The sequence below is a fragment of the Pleurodeles waltl genome, chromosome 4_2, assembly GCF_031143425.1.
Source record: "Pleurodeles waltl isolate 20211129_DDA chromosome 4_2, aPleWal1.hap1.20221129, whole genome shotgun sequence".
NCBI classification, from domain to species: domain Eukaryota; kingdom Metazoa; phylum Chordata; class Amphibia; order Caudata; family Salamandridae; genus Pleurodeles; species Pleurodeles waltl.
Window position 1 is genome coordinate 217,050,429 of NC_090443.1, and position 18,515 is coordinate 217,068,943.

Genomic DNA, 18,515 nt, shown 5'->3' on the forward strand with positions numbered 1-18,515 from the left:
ACAAGGGAGACTTTTCAGGAGATGGTCACCTCCTGGCAGTGGGATTGGTCTTGCCTTCATTTCCTACAGGATGTCTGGCTTGATGACCACATTTGCATGAGGGGGTTCCTCAGCTAGAGAGGGAGAGGTGCTAGTGGCCTGTGAGTCCTCCGACAGGGCCTTCATTCCACTAGCTGTAGCAGATGTTGAAGGCTGTGTTGGACTCTGGCTAGTGGAAGGGGCCTGCTGGTGGGTGAAGGACTCCCACAGGATGGTGGGTAGTTCCTACAGCACCACTGCAATGGAGGCCATGGTAGCTGTGAGGGCCTGCCACTGCTGCATGGCCTCCTGGTGGTGTTCCTACTGCAGCCTCTGGTTCTCTTGCAATGTGGCAAGTATTTGGCCCATCCTGTCTAGGGATTGCTGGTATTCTCCAAGAACTTGGAGATGGCCTCCTGGCCAGTCGTTTTCCTGGGTGGCCCTATCCCTTGAACCACAGGTGCCCTCCCACTGGCCCTAGCCCCCTGTGCTTGTGTCCCTGACACAGTTTGCCCACTCCCAGTGACACCAGGACATTCATTGTCTTCGGTGTTAGGGGAAGACTCAGGTCCCTGTAATGTTGGGCACACTGTTGTCTGAGCTGTCCTTGGGACACACAATTGAGAATGTGGAGATGGCTGAGATCTTGTGGTCACATGTGTGGGATCCTCTGCAGTGGCCTGAGTGAGGCTGGTTGTGTGTGATTGATCAGATGTCCCAGGTGGGCCAGGTATGTCATCCGGATCCAGACATCCCGAGTTGTACTCATCACTGGGGCCTTCTTCCTGTGGAGGACTAGCAATTTCGGTAACGTGATGCCGGGTGACAGTGGCTGTTGTGGATGGACCAGGCTATTGTTGGTATTAGGTTTAAGTGATTGTAGTCTGATGTCATGGTGAATTTTGCTGTTTAGGTGCTTCCCAGGGATAACAATGACAATTGCTTTAGTCCAAGTTTACATTGCTGTAGTATTTTTTCACATAGGTTTCAGCTTAGATGTGGGATTGTATCTTTCGTGGTGTATTACTGTCATTGCCATGTCATGGGTTGTAAATGACACCTCACGATTAGGTAGCAGATGCCTTGCTCATACATGGCGGAGTTCCAATGTGGAATGTGCACATTTTAGAATACTTTAGTACGTAATGATGCATTGTGGGAGTGGTAGTCCATCCAGCTGAGCATGCTTTCCTTTAACTTAGGGGGATTTTGTTGGGATGGTGTTAGTGGGATGGACATGCAAGGTAAGGGATTTGGCTGATTAGCTGCTGTGGGCAGTGATAGGGGGATGGGGTTGCATGCGGCACAGGTGTACAATGTGCCATGGGAGTTTACATGACTTACCAGTCTCCAGGCTTTCGGGTATTCCAGTCAGGCCCTCTGGAATCAGGATAGCTAAGACCTTCTCCTCCCATGCTGTGAACTATGGGGGAGGAGGTAGGGGGCCACAGCCAGTCTGGTGGATGGCAATCTGGTGTTGTGACATCATGGAATACACCTTTCCCGGTAGGTCAGTCCACCTTTTCCTGATGTCCTCCCTTTGGCTTGGATGGTTTCCCACTGAGTTTACTCTGTGGACGGTCCTCTGCCATAACTACATTGTCCTGGCTATAGATGTTTGCTGGAACTGTGCTCCAAAGGGCTGTGGCTCAACCCTGACGATTTCATCTACATGACCCTCAACTCTTCATCAGTGATGCAAGTGTGTTTTTGTGGGGACATGGTGATAGTGTAGTAGTTGTTGTGGGTGGTTGGTGCAAAGGGTGGAGTGTTTTTTGGTTATTGGGGTGTGTGGGGTATGTGGTTGTGTGTGGTGATGTGTTGTTGTGATTGTGTTCAGTGGTGATATGTGTGTGTGTGTTGTAGATGGTGAGGTTGTGTCATGTGTGCTGAGTGTGAAGTGTAAACGTGCCTATGGTATGTGGGTACTGAGTGTTGGCTTCTGGGTCCTCGCTGTGTGTGAGATCTTGATTGTGGTTGCAAAGGATTGTGGGATGTGTGGATGTGTGTTTTATAGTGGTGTCTTTGTATGTGTATCAGGTGTGGGGTATTTGCAATGTCCAATGTGGGGTAGTGTTATAGTAGAGGTGCTATTTCGACCGCAGCGGTTGGCACTGCTAATGGTTTTGCACCATAAAAAGAATGCTGTGCTGATTTTTGGGTAGTAATTTGGAGGGTGGGCTGTTTTCAGTGTGGCGGTGTGGATGGTGGGGCTGCCTTTCTCCCGCTGTCGTTCAGCCTGGCAGTGTCAGATTTGTGGCTGTTTTGTGGTGGTTTTGTATTCGTAACTTGTAATTCGGCAGTCTCGTTTTCGCCACCATGGTGGCCTTTCAGTGGCCACCACAGCGGCAGTCTGTCTAAAAGACTGTCAAACTCATGATGACCACCACAGTGTGCAAAGGACCCATGTCTAGGCATACCCATGCCACTTTGAGTGACACACTAAAGTGTAGTAAGAAGTGATGGATGGAAAGCTTGAATTGTTGTCGGCAGCTGGTAACTACTCAGGGCCGTATCCCAGTCCATTGTTGCATCCAAGCTTCATCGACTGAATCAGGACTAGACTAGTCTTGGATTGCTTGTGTTTTGGTTCTGAGAGGACATTGCATGGCAGTTAAGGCTGGATTGCTCCCATTGAAACAAGCTCAAGACTGATTTGTTTATGGCTGGGTCTCATCTGAAGAAGCATGGTGGGTAAAAAAAAATAGGTTGGAATGCCACCCAGACCAATTGCCAATGGTTAGATTTATTACAAGCATCCACCCATCACCTTTTGTGTGTTTCTTTTGTACCACCAAAATAGCCAATGGTATGCCCAGACATGGGTCCCTTGCTCACTGTGCCAGTGGAACCAAGCTACACCTGACTAAAAAGGCCCTATCAGGATGAAACCAGTTCCAGTTTGGAGAGGACCTGGCTTCGCAGTTCATTATGGACTCTTCCCATTGGAGCAGTATCAAGATTGATTTGCATATGTCTTGATCTAATCTGATATGTCAAAAAAATGATGGGTTGCGATGTTATTTCCAGCGATTGCCGATGGTTAGGCGTATTGCAAGCATCCCCCCATCCTCTTGTATGCATTTGAGACAGAGATGTGCACCCTAAATATTGACCACCACAAAATTGCTGGGACACTATGTTGAAGAAAAATATTTTAAAAATATCAACACATAAGTCTACATTTTCTATACCTGACTCAATATATATGTAACTACTAGGCACATACATTTTGAAGGTACGCAGAATTTGAGTTAGGAATTGTAATTCTACACTTCTCTTTATGTACTTACCTATTGATATTTTATCCCTCGATATTCTGTCCTTGGTATTCTTGTACCCCAATATTCTTGGGAGTCACTATTCAGTAGTAAAATTGACAAAGAACTACTCCATGATAGCCAATGAGCTACTGGTAGCACGCAATAGACATGTTGGAAAATACTGTCCTAAACCAGGAAGATGGTCTGAATTGAGGAGCAATATATAAGGTTGATTTTCAAAAGTTATAGTTGGTATTTTTTGGAAAGTAAGTGTTATTTTTTGTTACTTATTGAGTCATATTTGTTCTTTCTACTGCATACAAAAATATTCAAATTTGGTTGTCAGCTGTTACATGCTCCTTTTAAGGAAACTTTGTTGACTGTGGAAAATGGGGTCAAGATTCTGCCATCCTGCCACTTGGCATGTTCACAAAGGCTCTCTGGACCCCTGCCTTTAACACCAAAACTTAGGTTATAGACTTGTACACCTTGCCTTGCCACACACACTTTGCATTTCAATCCCGGCTTCCATTCTGTTGTCCTGATGCATCAGACCTTTCCTGGATCACATCCTGGTGGTAATTTCTTGTTTTCTAGATTTGCTTTTGGAACCTTTGGTTATTTTGAACCTTTTATGTTTATATTCTCGACCTGTCTGTATTTGCTAAGTTCCAGGTTTTCCTATTTCCTGTCTTGTTTCTCCAGGTTTTCTTGTTTTTCTTTCCTACAAGCCTTTGTCTAGCAATCCCTTCATTAGTGGTTCTTGAATTTCTTGCACCTTGTTAATTCCTTGCACCCAGCTTTCTCCCTGCACTTTTGCTCCTCCCCTGAGCCTTCAGCTATTTCATCCCTGTGAGCACAGAGTGCACCTGCTTGCAACTGACTCCTGTTGAGTCTCCCTGTGCTCTGGGTTCCTGCTGCTGTTATTACAAGCTTGTCCTTCGATTCTGTTTTCCTTCTTCTCTGAACCCATTGTTCTCCTTTTGGCTATTTGTAGTATCTGCTTCTCTCCCTTGTTTTCCTTCATCTGTGTTCCTGGGTAAGCCATAGTTCATAGTCTCCTGTTCCTTGTTTCCCTGCTTCTCTGTTCCAATGAGAGCCATTGTTCATAGTCTCCTGTCTGCACTCTTCTTGATCTTCCCAGTTATATGCAGACTCCCTTCCTTGCAGTCTGTGTTCCTCTTTGTCTGCATATTTCGGTATTGCCTTGTTTGATTGCATAACTTCTCTAACCTTATTCTCAGAATTGCAGTCCTGTTCCTGATTCTAAGCCCATACCTGTTTTTGCCCAAGGCCATTTTCTGTTTTGGTGGTCCTTGTTCTGTTCCCTGTTGTTATGTTTGTATTGTTATTCAGATGTATACTTCTTTTAAGGGTGTCAGTTAGATTCCAAGGCTTGTGCCTTTGCGACAGAGAAACACCCAGCGTGCCTTCTCCATAGAAGCTGCTGGGTATCTTCCAGCACTCTGAGAGATTAATCTACTACTTGCTTTGGTAGAAGATCATTTCACCTTACATACAGCTTCATTTCTGAGAAGCAGAGAAACTTAATTTATGATAAAACCCCTCCTGCTACTCTGATCTCCCTAACTCTTTCCACAGACTCTTCCCTCCTCCATCCCCCCTTTACTCATCCCAAGCCTAAATCCTATTACTATGGACTACCAATTAACACTTCTGGATTCTTCCCTCCTGCACCCCTCCATTACTCCAGTCAATCCAACTAACAAATTCACATATCCGCGGCTCAAAAAATAACTTATAATAATACTAAAACTGTACTCATATTTCCCTATACTAATCCACCACTAATTTTCTTTTGGGTTCTGGAGTAGTGTGCTACTCGCCAAAAAGCGCTTCGATGCCTCCTCAGTGGTAGTAAACACTATATAAATACCATTACAATACAATACAATATTCTTCTATTGTTTCACTGCTTTATATTTCTGTTCTGTGTACTTGTGTTTTCCCTGCAGATGTCCAGTAACCTATTCACAGACTGTTCCAACCTGCTTCAGTCCTCTGCTTCTGTCCTGCTTCAATTCCAGCCTTCTGGTACTTTGTTTGTACTCCCTTCAGACACCACACACAAGCCCAGTATACAGTCTTGTCCCAGTCTAAACCAGCAAGTCCTCTGACCAATCACCCAGTTAGTTTCCTGCTAGACCTGGCAAGATCTCCAGGTGGGGTTGCTCCTTTTCTTATAAGAGAACATCTACCATGTGGAACTCTCCAGACTTCAAATCCCAAATACAGATAAAGGAGAATGACTCGCGTGAAGGTGGTGATTTAGAGTTTTTCAAACAGTACAGTACAATTTAATTACTTAAGGATTCACTCAGGGGTGCAAAAAGTCCTAAAATAGGCATTGCCTGGGTCAATGTATGGGTCATGTTATGTAAATGGCAATAGAGTGCACCAGATTGTTACCGCATTCCTGCTCCAAGGCACTGTCCTGTAGGCTTACAGCCTGTTGCCAAGGGCTATGCCGGCGTATTAAAGGCCTTAAACCCGAGCTATAGGTCCAAGTTGTAGGTGTCAAAAATAAGTGTGAGTCTTTACCACCTGGTATGGCTTGCAGAAAAAGCGCTATAATGCTATTAGACTATTAGACTATTATCCACTGAGGGTACAATGGTCTAAATTAAACAAGAAGAAACTGAAAGCAAGACATTTGAATGTTGGAGCCATAAACCTATACTAGTCATTATTGGCCCTGAGTCACATCACTGTCTTAAATGGTGCTCTCAGCATTCCAATGTTCTAAGATCATTTATGAACTACCAGTGGTGACAAGTGGAATGTTCAGCCAGAAGGTATACCTACTCCTGAAATACACTGTCACAGCCAAAACGCTGCCAAAGCCAGCAGGACTCATTTGCGCATTGGCATCATTTGGGAAAAGGGTTGGTGGGGCCGATGCTCCAACTGTAATTTACCTGCCCCCTCCTCCTTGTGTCTCATCACAGGTTGACAGCTGCAGTTAGCAAAAATGGGCACTGTCCACCAAGCCTGAGAATAGCGATGCTGTTCCTGTTTAAATGTAATGTTTTACTTACTCTTGCATTCCCTAAAATATTAGATTTTTCGAGGATGTGTGTTTCTGTATTTTTTTTAATGCACCACATTACTCATGTAAAGTGTGTATTGTGAAAAGAGCTGGCTTTATAATTCTTGTTTGATTTCAGGTTGCGGATGAGGTGGGTCAAAAAGGACTTTACAATATATGCTCATCCATCCCATAGACTGTCCTCAGAGGGTACAGAACAATGGTCAGGTGTGCAATTGTAAATGCGCTTCTATACAAAAGTGAGTGAAAGAAGTACACAGCTGTCCAGATATTTCCATGATGAAAAAAGAAAGAAAATACAGTGGTTACAGTTGAATAGGTTCATTGTGTGTAGGGCAGTTGAGGGGAAGGAGATGCAAGGACATTTGGCAGGAAAGACTGAAAAGAGGGAGTTCAAGAGATGAGGTGCGAGACATCAAGACGGAGGGTTCCAGAAAGTTATCAGGAGTAAAAGAAAACAAGAATCTTATGAGCTGCTGAAGAAAAACGTGGTGTCAAAAGAAAAATGGAAGTGATTAAGGGCCACATGTAGGTAGCTTTTTGCACCTCGCAAACAGCGAATTTGGCTTTTTGCGACGTGCAAAAAGCACATCGTGATGCACAAATCCAGTTTTGCGATTCGGTAACCTGGTTGCCGAATAACAAAACGGGTTTGTGACTCGCAATTAGGAAGGGGTGTTCCCTTCCTAATTGCGACTCGCAGTGCAATGTAGGATTGTTTTGTGACCGCGAAAGCGGTCGCAAAACAATCGCAGTTTGCACCCATTTCAAATGGGTGCTAACCCACCCGCATGGGACCCCTTCCCCATTGTGAATGTCACTGTAAAAAAAAATTCAGAGCAAGCCTGCTCTTTAAAAATGAAACGAAAACATTTCATTTTTTGTTTTTGTAATGCATCTCGTTTTCCTTTAAGGAAAATGGGCTGCAGTCCCCAAAAAAAAAAAAAACTGCTTTATTGAGAAGCAGCCACAGACATGGTGGTCTGCTGTCTCCAGCAGGCCACTATCCCTGTGAGGGACGCCATCCCCAAGGGGGTTGCAAATTGTGACCTACCTCATGAATATTCATGAGGTGGGCATTTGCGACCCCCTTGTGAATCGCAAATGGTGTCAAGTGCACCATCCTACATTCAGATTTGCAACTCGCAATTTGCGAGTCGCAAATCTGAACCGACGTACATGTGGCCCTAAGACACTACAAAAACTGCTGAAGGTTCCACAGACATTTGTAATGATTAATTCATAGTGTGTTTAAAATGTTTAAATTACTGTGTGCGTGTTATACACATGCTCACAAGCATTAGTTTGCACAATCACAATCTTCATGATTAGCTGTTGTGGGAGGCTCCTCCATTTTTACTTGTACCCCAATGTGTGCCTGGCAACAATTCCCTCGTAGAGACAACACCACCTATGTTTAATGCAAAGGGGTCTCCTCCCTGCCTTCAAAAATGCAGACTGGGAAATACAATGCCTGCAAAGTTGGTGGAAAATTAATTCTGAAAAGATCTGCATTGTACTGGCCTTATTTTGGCTAGTTTTAAAAAGTGAGGAATTTGGGGCTCTCCACAATACCCACTGGCAAAGTTCGGTCACGGAGGCATCCCTCTGCCAAGCAAGCCTGTTTGCATGTATATATTTCAAAGAAGCTTCAGGTGTAAATGACAATACCAGAGAATAAACAGGTCAAAGAACATGAGCACTGAGGCTTTCTAGACTGAGAAGGATTACTTTATGCAAGTCCATCTTCACAGTGATCATTTGGCTCTATCTCAAAAAGTAAAATCAAAACATACCTATGCCAAAGTTTATTTAAACATGCAGAACTTATGTATATTGTTAGAAATGGGGTATATGGTTGGCAGTCAGGTTACCCTCTGTCCAAGCAAGGACCCTTACTCCAGGCAAGGTACAGGAGAATCACCTTCAGCTAACCCCACTCACCCCCTTAGTAGCTTGGCACGAGCAGGCAGGCTGAACTTCAGAAGCAATGTGTAAAGTACTTGTACCAACACACACAGTAACTCATGGAAAACACTTCAAAATGACACAACACAGGTTTAGACAAATAGGAAATATTTATCTAAACAAAACAACACCAAAACAACAAAAATCCAACATACACAAGTCAAGTTATGAATTTTTAAAATAGTAAAAGCCTTAATCCTTACAAAACAGTGAGAAGTCTGTTATTTCACAAAAGTACCTGGGTAGCGTCAAAATAAAGCTGCACGGGTGAGTGTGCGCCGAAAAAGGCCAGCGATGCATCGATTTCCCACCTGTGACCGACCATGTGCGTCGTTCCTCCTCCGGTCGGATCGGCGTGCGCCGTTTCTTCTCTCCTGCAAGAGAGCGATGATCTGGATGGGCACCTCGGGTCCGGGCAGGCTTTGCATTGATTTACCACGGCCAGCAGTATTGTGTTGAAATCTGGTCGCACGGTGTCAAGAAACCGCACTGCGTGGGGGCTTGCGTCATTAACACCAGCTGCTGTGGGTGGTGCTCATCATTTCTCCAGTCGCGTTGCATCAATCTTCCAGCTGCGATGCAAGTGGAGCGTCGATTTTAGCTGCAAGGCCAATGGTGTGTCATTTATCAGCCACGAGGCGGGTGGTGCATCGAAAGTTTCCCCACACTGCGGACTTTGCATGGATTTTCAGGTCTTAGCTGCCAGCTTCACCTCTCAAGGGCCCACGGACTGGACAGGGCACCATTTGGCAGGACAGGAGTCTCAGCAGAGAGTCCAGGTGCTGGCAGGGGAAGTCTTTGATCGCCCTGAGATTTCAATAACAAGAGACAAGCTCAGTTCAAGCCCTTGGAGATTTTTCTCAAGCAGAATGCACAACAAAGTCCTGTTTTTGTCCCCTTTCACAGGCAGAAGAACCAACAGCAGGATAGCCCAACAAAGTACAGTCACAGGCAGGGGCAGCACTTCTCCTCAGCGCTTCAGCTCTTCTCCTTGGCAGAGGTTCCTTTTGATTCCAGAAGTGATCTAATTTTCAGGTGTTTGGGTGCTCTTCTTATACCCATTTCTGCCTTTGAAGTAGGAATACTTCATAGAGAAGTCTCTGTTGTTTTCGAGATCCTGCCTTGCCCAGGCTGGTCCCCAGACACACAAAATGGGTTGGAGACTGCATTGTGTGAGGGCAGGCACAGCACTTTCAGGTGTAAGTGGCCACTCCTCCCATCCCCTCCAGCCCAGATGGCCCATCAGGATATGCAGGCTACACCCCAGCTCCCTTTGTGTCACTGTCTGGAGGAGAGGTGCAAACAGCCCATCTGTCAAACTGACCCAGACAGGGAATCCACAAACAAGCAGAGTAACAGAATGGTTTAAGTAAGAAAATGCCTTCTTTCTAAAAGTGGCATTTTCAAACACACAATCTAAAAACAAACGTTACGGAAAGATGTATTTTTAAATTGTCAGTTCAGAGACCCTAAACTCCACATTTCTATCTGCTCAAAGGGAATCTGAACTTTAATAATATTTAAAGGCAACCCCCATGTTAATCTATAAGAGACGGAGGGCCAGATGTAGCAAAGTGTTTTTCCCATTCTGTGTCAATGGGAAAATTTGTTCGTACATATGGCCCATAGTTCTTGCAACAGTGAAAAACGAATTTGGCAGTATTTCACTGTAAGGACATGTAAAAAACATATGTACATGTTCCACTTTTAACATACACTGCACCCTGCCCATAGAGCTACCTAGGGCCTACCTTAGGGGTGCCTGACATGTATAAAAAGGGAAGGTTTAGGCCTGGCAAGTGGGTACACTTGCCAAGTCGAATTGGCAGTTTAAAACTCCACACACAGACACTGTAGTGGTAGGTCCGAGCCATGTTTACAGGGCTAATAATGTGGGTAGCACAACCAGTGCTGCAGGCCCACTAATAGCATTTGTTTTACATGCCCTAGGCACCTCTAATGCACTGTACTAGGGACTTACTAGTAAACCAAATATGCCAATGATGGAAAGTCAATTACACATACATTTTACATAGGAGCACTTGCACTTTAGCACTGGATAGCAGTGGTAATGTGCCCAGAGTAACAAAAACAGCAAAAACAGAGTCAAGCATACATCAACGTCCTGGGAAACTGAGGCAAAATGTTAGGGGAGACCACACCAAGGATGCCAAGTCTAACTTATATCATAACCAAAACTCTCCTTTCTATGAACTTGTGAACCAGCCATAAATTATGAAATATTTCTCCTCAAACTGCTCATCATATTTTACAGCATGAGTATCCCTGCATTTACTCCTGCGTCCATGTTTTGCAGGACTGGTAATAAGACGGTGCCTCATCTGCAGTGCGCTGAATTAAATGTAAAAAACGATGGGGCATATTTATGAGAGGCTTGAGCTGCCATTGCACCAAACGTTTTGACACAATGGCAGCACAATCACTACTCTATATCTATGAGACAACGCATTTCTCCAAATGCATTATTTGTTTTAAAGTTTGCGTGAGGGAAAAGCTGCACCTAAACCAGCTGAGCCACATAAGTCCTAAATTATGCAAGGTAGTTGTTCCCCCTTTAGAAATCATGCAACAGTAATGTGTTGGTATGTATGAGTTTGCCAATGCATGATGCATCCTTTGTATGCGTCCTGCTAAGCCTGGAATGCACAAAAAAACTGTACTTTAGTAATCCAAGCATAGGAAAATGATGGAGGGCCTGTAGTACAGGAATATGACTAGCTGAAGTCACATAAAACAAATGAATCAGCAATTAATTCACCCCCCCTCAAATAGTAGAGAGCCTATTCATGTATCAGTCATGTTGCCGAGAACCCTTAAGCAGCATGGGGCCGTGACTCTTAATATATAATCGACCACTGAAGCAATGTGATGCAGTGAACCACGTGTAAGGGCTGGGCCAGGTTTGCCACATATCCATATAGGTATGGCTCCCAAGTGTAGCCAAGCCTAATACAAACCACAAAAGGTAGAAACACATAGGAAATGTCACAGTACATTAGGTGTGAATTCCTCCATTTAACACTCTTGTACATTAGTCCCCACATATTAGGCCAGTTTCATCAGTCAGAACCAATGCATCTCCTTTGTTGCGTGGCACATTGCTGAAGTTGCACTTGTCGTAAGCCAAAGTTCAGCCGTGCATCACTTTTGGGGCAGATGGGTTGCTCCATTCTGGGCCAACCTTCCCACCCCAGAGATGCATCAGAATTTCTGACGCACCTTGGGAGCTTGCAACATAGGGCCAGATTTAAAAGAAACTGGTTCAGCGTGGTGCTGTGCCAAAATTAGCAGCATCGTGTCAGTTTTGAAACGCTGGGATGCGCCGTATTCACAAGAATACTGCGCACCCCTGCATTTCCCCCACGTCACTGCTAAATAAAGCAGTCTTCGCCAATGCAGGCATCCTTGCACCATAGTGCAAGGATGTCTGCGTTGAGGGGTATGATTGTTTATGTACAGGAGGGTGTCCCTTCTTGCAGATAAACAATCATCCATGGCATTTTGCTCTTTCGATGTGTGCTGTAGAATACAGCACACATAGAAAAAGCAAAAGATGAGGAGGAATAAAAGTATTCCTCCTCGCTGTGCCATGCTAACGCCACTCCTGGTGTGGCGTTACATTTTGGCACTGCCTCAGATTTACGAATTCTGGTAAATCTGGGGCAGCATAAAAAATAATGGGTGTTGCAGTGGAACGCACACAGCAACACCCATTGCACGCCACTCGGGCTCAGAAAACTATGTCAGGGGGCCCATATTTACAAGGAGGCTTAAATCCACAAAAAGTGGTGTTATACCTTCTTGTAAATATGGAGAAGTGGTTAACGCCAGAAAAGCGTTGCAAAAGTGATTCTGCTGTGGCGCTAGGGTCTTGTAAATCTGGCCCATAGTGTTCCATACTATAGGTATTTCCCTGTATTCTGTCATAGTGCAGCACAACGTTTTCTGACGCGCTGCGTCAGTTCTCATAACCTGCTCCACTGTGTCTTGGCATAGCTTCTAAAACAGGAACAGAAAATAAAAATCCGCATCGTTTATGTGCATGAAATAATTATTGCCTTTAAAATAAATGTTTAACTTGAGGAAAGGGTTTTACTCAATGTGACTTTCAAAAGCTATTAAATGGAGATATGATTTCTTTTTCTTGCTCGTTGCAGTAAAAGACGTTTAAAAAGTAATATTTGCATGAGCCACATCAGATCACAGATTGCTCTTTCCCGTCTTCAAAGCCTCTCTCACGGCAGAGGATTCTGAATGCATGCTGCGGCTCAGCAATAATGTTCCCTGCAAGAAACAATTTTTCTCTGCCTCAGAAGCAATACTTTTTTATGTGTAATTTTACCCTCGGTATCCACAACACTTGTTTATGTCCTTAGCGTGTCTTTAAAGAGATTGATGTCCTGATTTATGAGGTTAAATTCCGTTTTGGTGATCTAATTCGTTGGTTTATGTACTGAGACAGGGGCAGCATTTTGTTTTGGATTACGGTAATGGGTGGCTCTTGTGTTGAGCAGAATGCAGCATCTCATCCCACGAATGGAATTGTCCACTTTGTCACCTTCAAAAGCCCTTCCGAGGATAGATTTTAGCTTGAAGTTTCTCAAGGTGTTTCCTGTCATCACTTTGTCTCAGGTGCGGCAATTATGAAAGGGGCGTATTATATTGGCTAAAGCACTCCCAATTGTATAATACAAAGATATGGCAAGACACGAAAGGGTTATATAGAAACTCAAGACTGTTGTCCAGGTGCCCATTTAAGTTCATGAAACTTATGTGACTCGCAAAATGCTTAATTGAATAAATATTGTATTGCTTACAACATTTTGTCCTGGCAACTAATTAGTAATATTCCTTACAATATCTTGGTATTAATTTAATTGTAGTACATCTATGGGCGCTATTGCTTTCCTTCCCCAACCCCAATTTTTTTTTTTTAGGATATTTGCATTTTTACAATGCACAAAATATCACTGGTAAGACGCTGAAGTGTTTTGGCTAGCCCTGGTGTGACTTTCAAACAATTTCCATCGTGGACCCGAATCTGATTTAGCCTGGAGATGTGCATTACATTGGAATGTTCCGTTGCGCTCTTCCTGTGTTTTGTTGCTGCGCCTAATCATGAGTTTGAAGAAAAAAGGGAGCATGAGGTAGGATGTTTAAATACTAAGGCCCAGATTTAAGAGGGCATAGTGCCATTTTAATGACACATTGCCGTATTTTTTTTTACACTTATGTGGTGTTAGAAGGCCGTAAATGCCAAGCCAAATTAACAAAATGGCACAATGCATGCATTGCGTCTGTTTGTAACTCTTTGCACTACCTTATGCCTGCGCCAGGAATTATGTATGTAAAGGGAGCATTCCCCCATTAAGGGGAAAGAAATCTAAGATATATTTTTGCATGATTTTTTTCAGCACTTTCATAACGCATGCTCTGAATAGGCATTAAAAGGAGGCTTCCATTGGTTTCAATGGGCCTCAGCTTGCTTTGCATGATAAGCGTCAACATTTTTTATGATAATCCTGCAAACCGCCGAACTAGAGTCAAAAATTCTGATGCTGGTTGCCGAACTACCCCCATGGTGCACTGTAGATTAAATATAGTGCACACATGGTGGCTTTAGTGAGGCACTAAGGAGGGCAAGAAAAGTGGCACTGCACAAGGTAGGCGCTGATGTGCCAGTTTCCTTGCAATGTCCTGCGCCCCCCTAATAACACCATGGTGCTCGTTAGCACAACACTGTTGTGGCGCTTTGCTGGACTAGCGCCAAAACTTTCATGATTGTTTTTGTGCAGAAAGGTGTCCCTTCCTGCACAAAACCAATCATCTCTGCAATGCAGCAGTTTGTGTGCCAGCGCAGGGGAAAAGTACAGCAATGCTCCCTATCTTGTAGGCACAGCACATTCCTGCCCTTTTGTTTTGATGCAGTTCAGCGCAGCAAGAAGGCTTGCAGTGCTGCCCTACATCATAAAGTTGTACATGAAGGCCTACAGCCGTATTTGAAAGGCTCATGGCAAGTGGAGATGCATCAAGTGCCTTCCTTCGCCATCCTGCACCACCAGGAAAGGGCAGAAATGCCTTATATTCACAAGATACAGTGCATTTCTGTCCTCTTCCCCTGTGCTGGCACACAAATTGCTGCCATGCGCCGATGGAGACACCTGTGCACAGTGGGGCAAGGGTGTCTGCTTTATTGGGATAATTGTTTTTGTACAGGAAGGGACACCTTTCCTAAACAAAACAATCAATGGAGGCAATTTCCTCCTTCTATGTGTGTTGCAGAATGCAGCTCAAATAGAAAGAGGAAAAGACAGAAATAAATATATTTCTTGCTGTTGCATCACTCTAATGCCACCCCTGAGGTGGTGTAGACTTTATGAAACCTTGCAGTTCTGGCAATACATCGAAATCCATCGGTGTTGCATGGGAACACCCATGCGACACCCATGGAAATGCCTCCCTGATGCAAAGTAAGGCAATGAAGCGGCTTGCGCTGGTTACCGTACTCCATATCTACAAGGCCGTGTAAAGGCCCATAAAGTAGCTTTGAATGGCCTTGTAGAAATGGGTGTAAAGTCTGCGCCGCTGGGGCGTAAAAAAAAAAAAGTGATGCACCAGCAGTGCAGGCCTCATGTAAATATGGGTCCTGGATTTTTGTGAATTTATGAATGGAAGTATATGAGGGCACGGTCGCCTATGAGTGTGTTTACGTGCCATGCATGAATGGCATAGTCTGATCAACCATGTCACTGCAAGCATGTACCTGCATTCTAACCATTGCATGTTGGGGGAGAGTGAAGCAGAAGAGGAGAGATACGCATTTCGATTCCTAATGCACCTCGCCTAAATCTTGCTTGTGAGGCTTCCACGGATATCAATAATCTCTCCCCTTTTGGTAAATCTTTATCTGTGTCCTTTCCCTGAGCTGTTACATTTAATGTTAAATCATACTTTTACGTGGATTGTACTCAACTCGTATTCAATCAGCAAGACTATTCTACTGATTTACCATCTGCTCACCTGTTAGCACTCTATGCAACCTGAACCAGGATGTCTAAAAAAATCCCTAAGCTTAATTCTATAAAAACTGTACTTTGTTAATTCATAACAAATCCTATGAATTGGATGGTATACTTTGGCTACAATTGATGGCCCTAAATACGTTCAGTCAGTCTGAAATCAAAGTGCGTAATTTTGTTAACCTAACTTTTCTGCAGACACAAAATAATGTTTTCTTCCGTTAGAAAACACTACAGAAAAAGGTATCCATTGTTTTTTTTCTCACATAGAGTTGTAGTTGCCAATGTTCATATTCGGTCTAGACTAGACTAAAGCAACTCAGTGTAACTGGGCCTACCCAAAAACAGTCTTGATCATCTACAGGATAAAAACAGAATGAAGCACATTGGAGTCTCTTCTAACCTTAGGAATTTCTACCATATTTCTGAATATCTCAAATAATTAAACAGTATGCCTATTAGCAAGATGTTTCTGCTTAAATGCACTGCATAAATACACCTGTATTGCCCATAAAATGTTTTATGGAAAGAACACAAGATTTGTGTCTGACTGTTAGAAATGGGGTCTCTATTTGGCAGTGGTTTGTACCCTGTTGAAGTGGGGAACTTCACTCCAGTCAGGCTAAGAGGGCCATATAGCTAAGATAACCCCTGCTCATTCCCTTTGTAGCTTGGCACAAGCAGTCAGGCTTATCTCAGAGTCAATGTGTGAAGTATTTGTGCACACACACAGTAACACAGTGAAAGCACTACAAAGGGACTCCACACCAGTTTAGAAAAATAGCCAATATTTATCTGAGTAAAACAAGACTGAAAACTTACAAATCCAAAACACACAAGCAAAGATAATTTTTTTTTAAATTGAGGCCCATATTTAAACATTTTTTGCACTGCATTTGCGTCTTTTTTTACGCAAATGCAGCGCAAGCTTAAATCCATATTTATATTTTGACCATTTTTCAGATGTGTGAACTTACCTTGTGTCAATGAGATGCAAGGTAGGTGTTCCCATCTAAAAAATGGTGCTATCTCCATAGCCTCATATTCATCCCTGTGCAAAAATAAAATGCACGGATGGGAGGAAGGGGCCAAATAATGGTGCAAAGCTTGCTTTGCACCATTATTTAACGCCTGGGTCTGACCAGGCGAGGCGTTAGGGAACCTGTGGACCAATTTCCATGGTCAGCCACCATGGAATGGGTCCACAGGTGCCCTCTGCAAGCCCCAGGAACACCCCCACCCCCTCTAGAAGGACACATGAGGATGAGGGACCCCATCTCAAGTAAGTAGGGTAAGTAGAAGTAAGTATCTTTAAAACTTTTTTAAAGTGCCATTGGGGGCCCTGAAATGGGCCCTCTACATGGCGCATGGTGCAATGGCCATGCGCAGGGGACCCTTGTCCCCTGTGCTGGCCATTGGTGTGGTGATCATGACTCCTGTCTTTTATAAGACAGGAGTCATGTGGTATGGATGGTTTCACATCAGAAAATGACTCTAGGCTGGTTAAAGGCATTATTTTTGCCTCTAACCAGCCTAACATCATTTTTTGGTGGAAAACCCCCTTCTCCCATACCACCACCCCCACCTGGCTAATGTCAGTTTTCTTGATGCTAGCTCACCCTTTGCACCGGCTTGCGGGATTCCATAAATTTGGTGCTCAGCTGGCGCTCTGGAATGGTGCAAGCCGCCACTGTACTTTTTGACGCAAACTGTGTTTCCAGTTTTAGCATCAAAAAGTATAAATATGGGCCTAAATCTCAGTAAAGTGCTTAGAAGCACGATGGTTCCAACTGTGACTTTCATGACATCTTGACGGGGTCATTCCTAATAGTCCAATGCCCCTCATGATGGAGTGTGGACCAGTCATGGAGTCACACGGACCCCAGGTACAGTACCTTTGAAAACGATGAGGAAGCACCGACATGCATGGAGTCAGGGAGGCGAGGCGCTGCTGGAGCTGGTGCTATGTTGGTTCCTTACTGGTACCGGGGAGGTGAGGCATTGTTTCCTTATTGCTAGTAAGGGGAGGTGAGGCGTCAGTTCCTTATGGTTGCAGGAGAGGTGAAGCGGCATCGGTGGTGAATGGTCGGTTTCTTACGACCGGGTAGGGTCGATGAATCCAGGAGGTCAAGATGCGAAGCGTTGAGTTTGCTGCGTTGCAATCACACCACAGGGCCACAGGTGCTGAGGTGGAGTTGGGTGTCCTGGATGATGGGAACATGGCACCCAGGACTCACGCTGTGGTGGGACTTCATAGGTGTTGCAGCTACGTCATGCCTGTGGTGTCTGTCGCAGTCGTTGCACTCAGCAGGGACCACGAGTCAGACAGCGGCACCAGTCCTGAAGTCGCTCTGGAGTCAATGTACTTGGTTTCTTCTGTGTTACACCAGAACTCACTCTCAGGGCCCAGGAACTGGATTCAGCAACACTTGGCGAGTCAGGACTCTCAGCAAGAGAGCCCAGGTTCCTGGCAGATTATGTTTTTGATGTCACTGAGACTTCTAACAGTAGGCAAGCTCAGTCCAAGCCCTTGGAGAACCTTTGGAAGCAGGATGTAGTAAGCAAAGTCCAGTCCTTTCACTCCTGGGACAGAAGTAGCAGGCCAGCACAGCAGAGCATGTATGAAACAAATGAGGCAAACCCAGTAACCCCTGGGCCTGGGTATATAAATATAATAAACAATATTTTTTGGCCCCAAGGGAAAAGTGTGACCCTTGACTTTAACGGTATAAAAATTATGGGCTAGATGTATCATTATCCCGGTTTGCATTTCCTAAATAGCGATTTTAAAGAATCGCTATTTAAGAAATGCAAAATGGGATGTAAGAAATTTGCAATTCGGTAATAGCGATTTCTTAAAATTCGCAATCGCTATTACTGAATCACAATTAGGGAATGGGACTCCATTCATCCCAATGGGCCTGTAGGCTACTCATGTGGGTGGCACAATCAGTGGTGCAGGCTCACTAGTAGCATTTGATACACAGGCCCTGGGCACACATTGTACACTATACTAGGGAATTACTAGCAAATCAATATGCCAGTCATGGATAAACCAATTACCAATCCAATTTGGACAAAGAACAATTGAGCTTAGCACTGGTCATCAGCAGTAAAGTACAGAGTCCTGAAGGCAACAAAAATGGAATTCAGCAC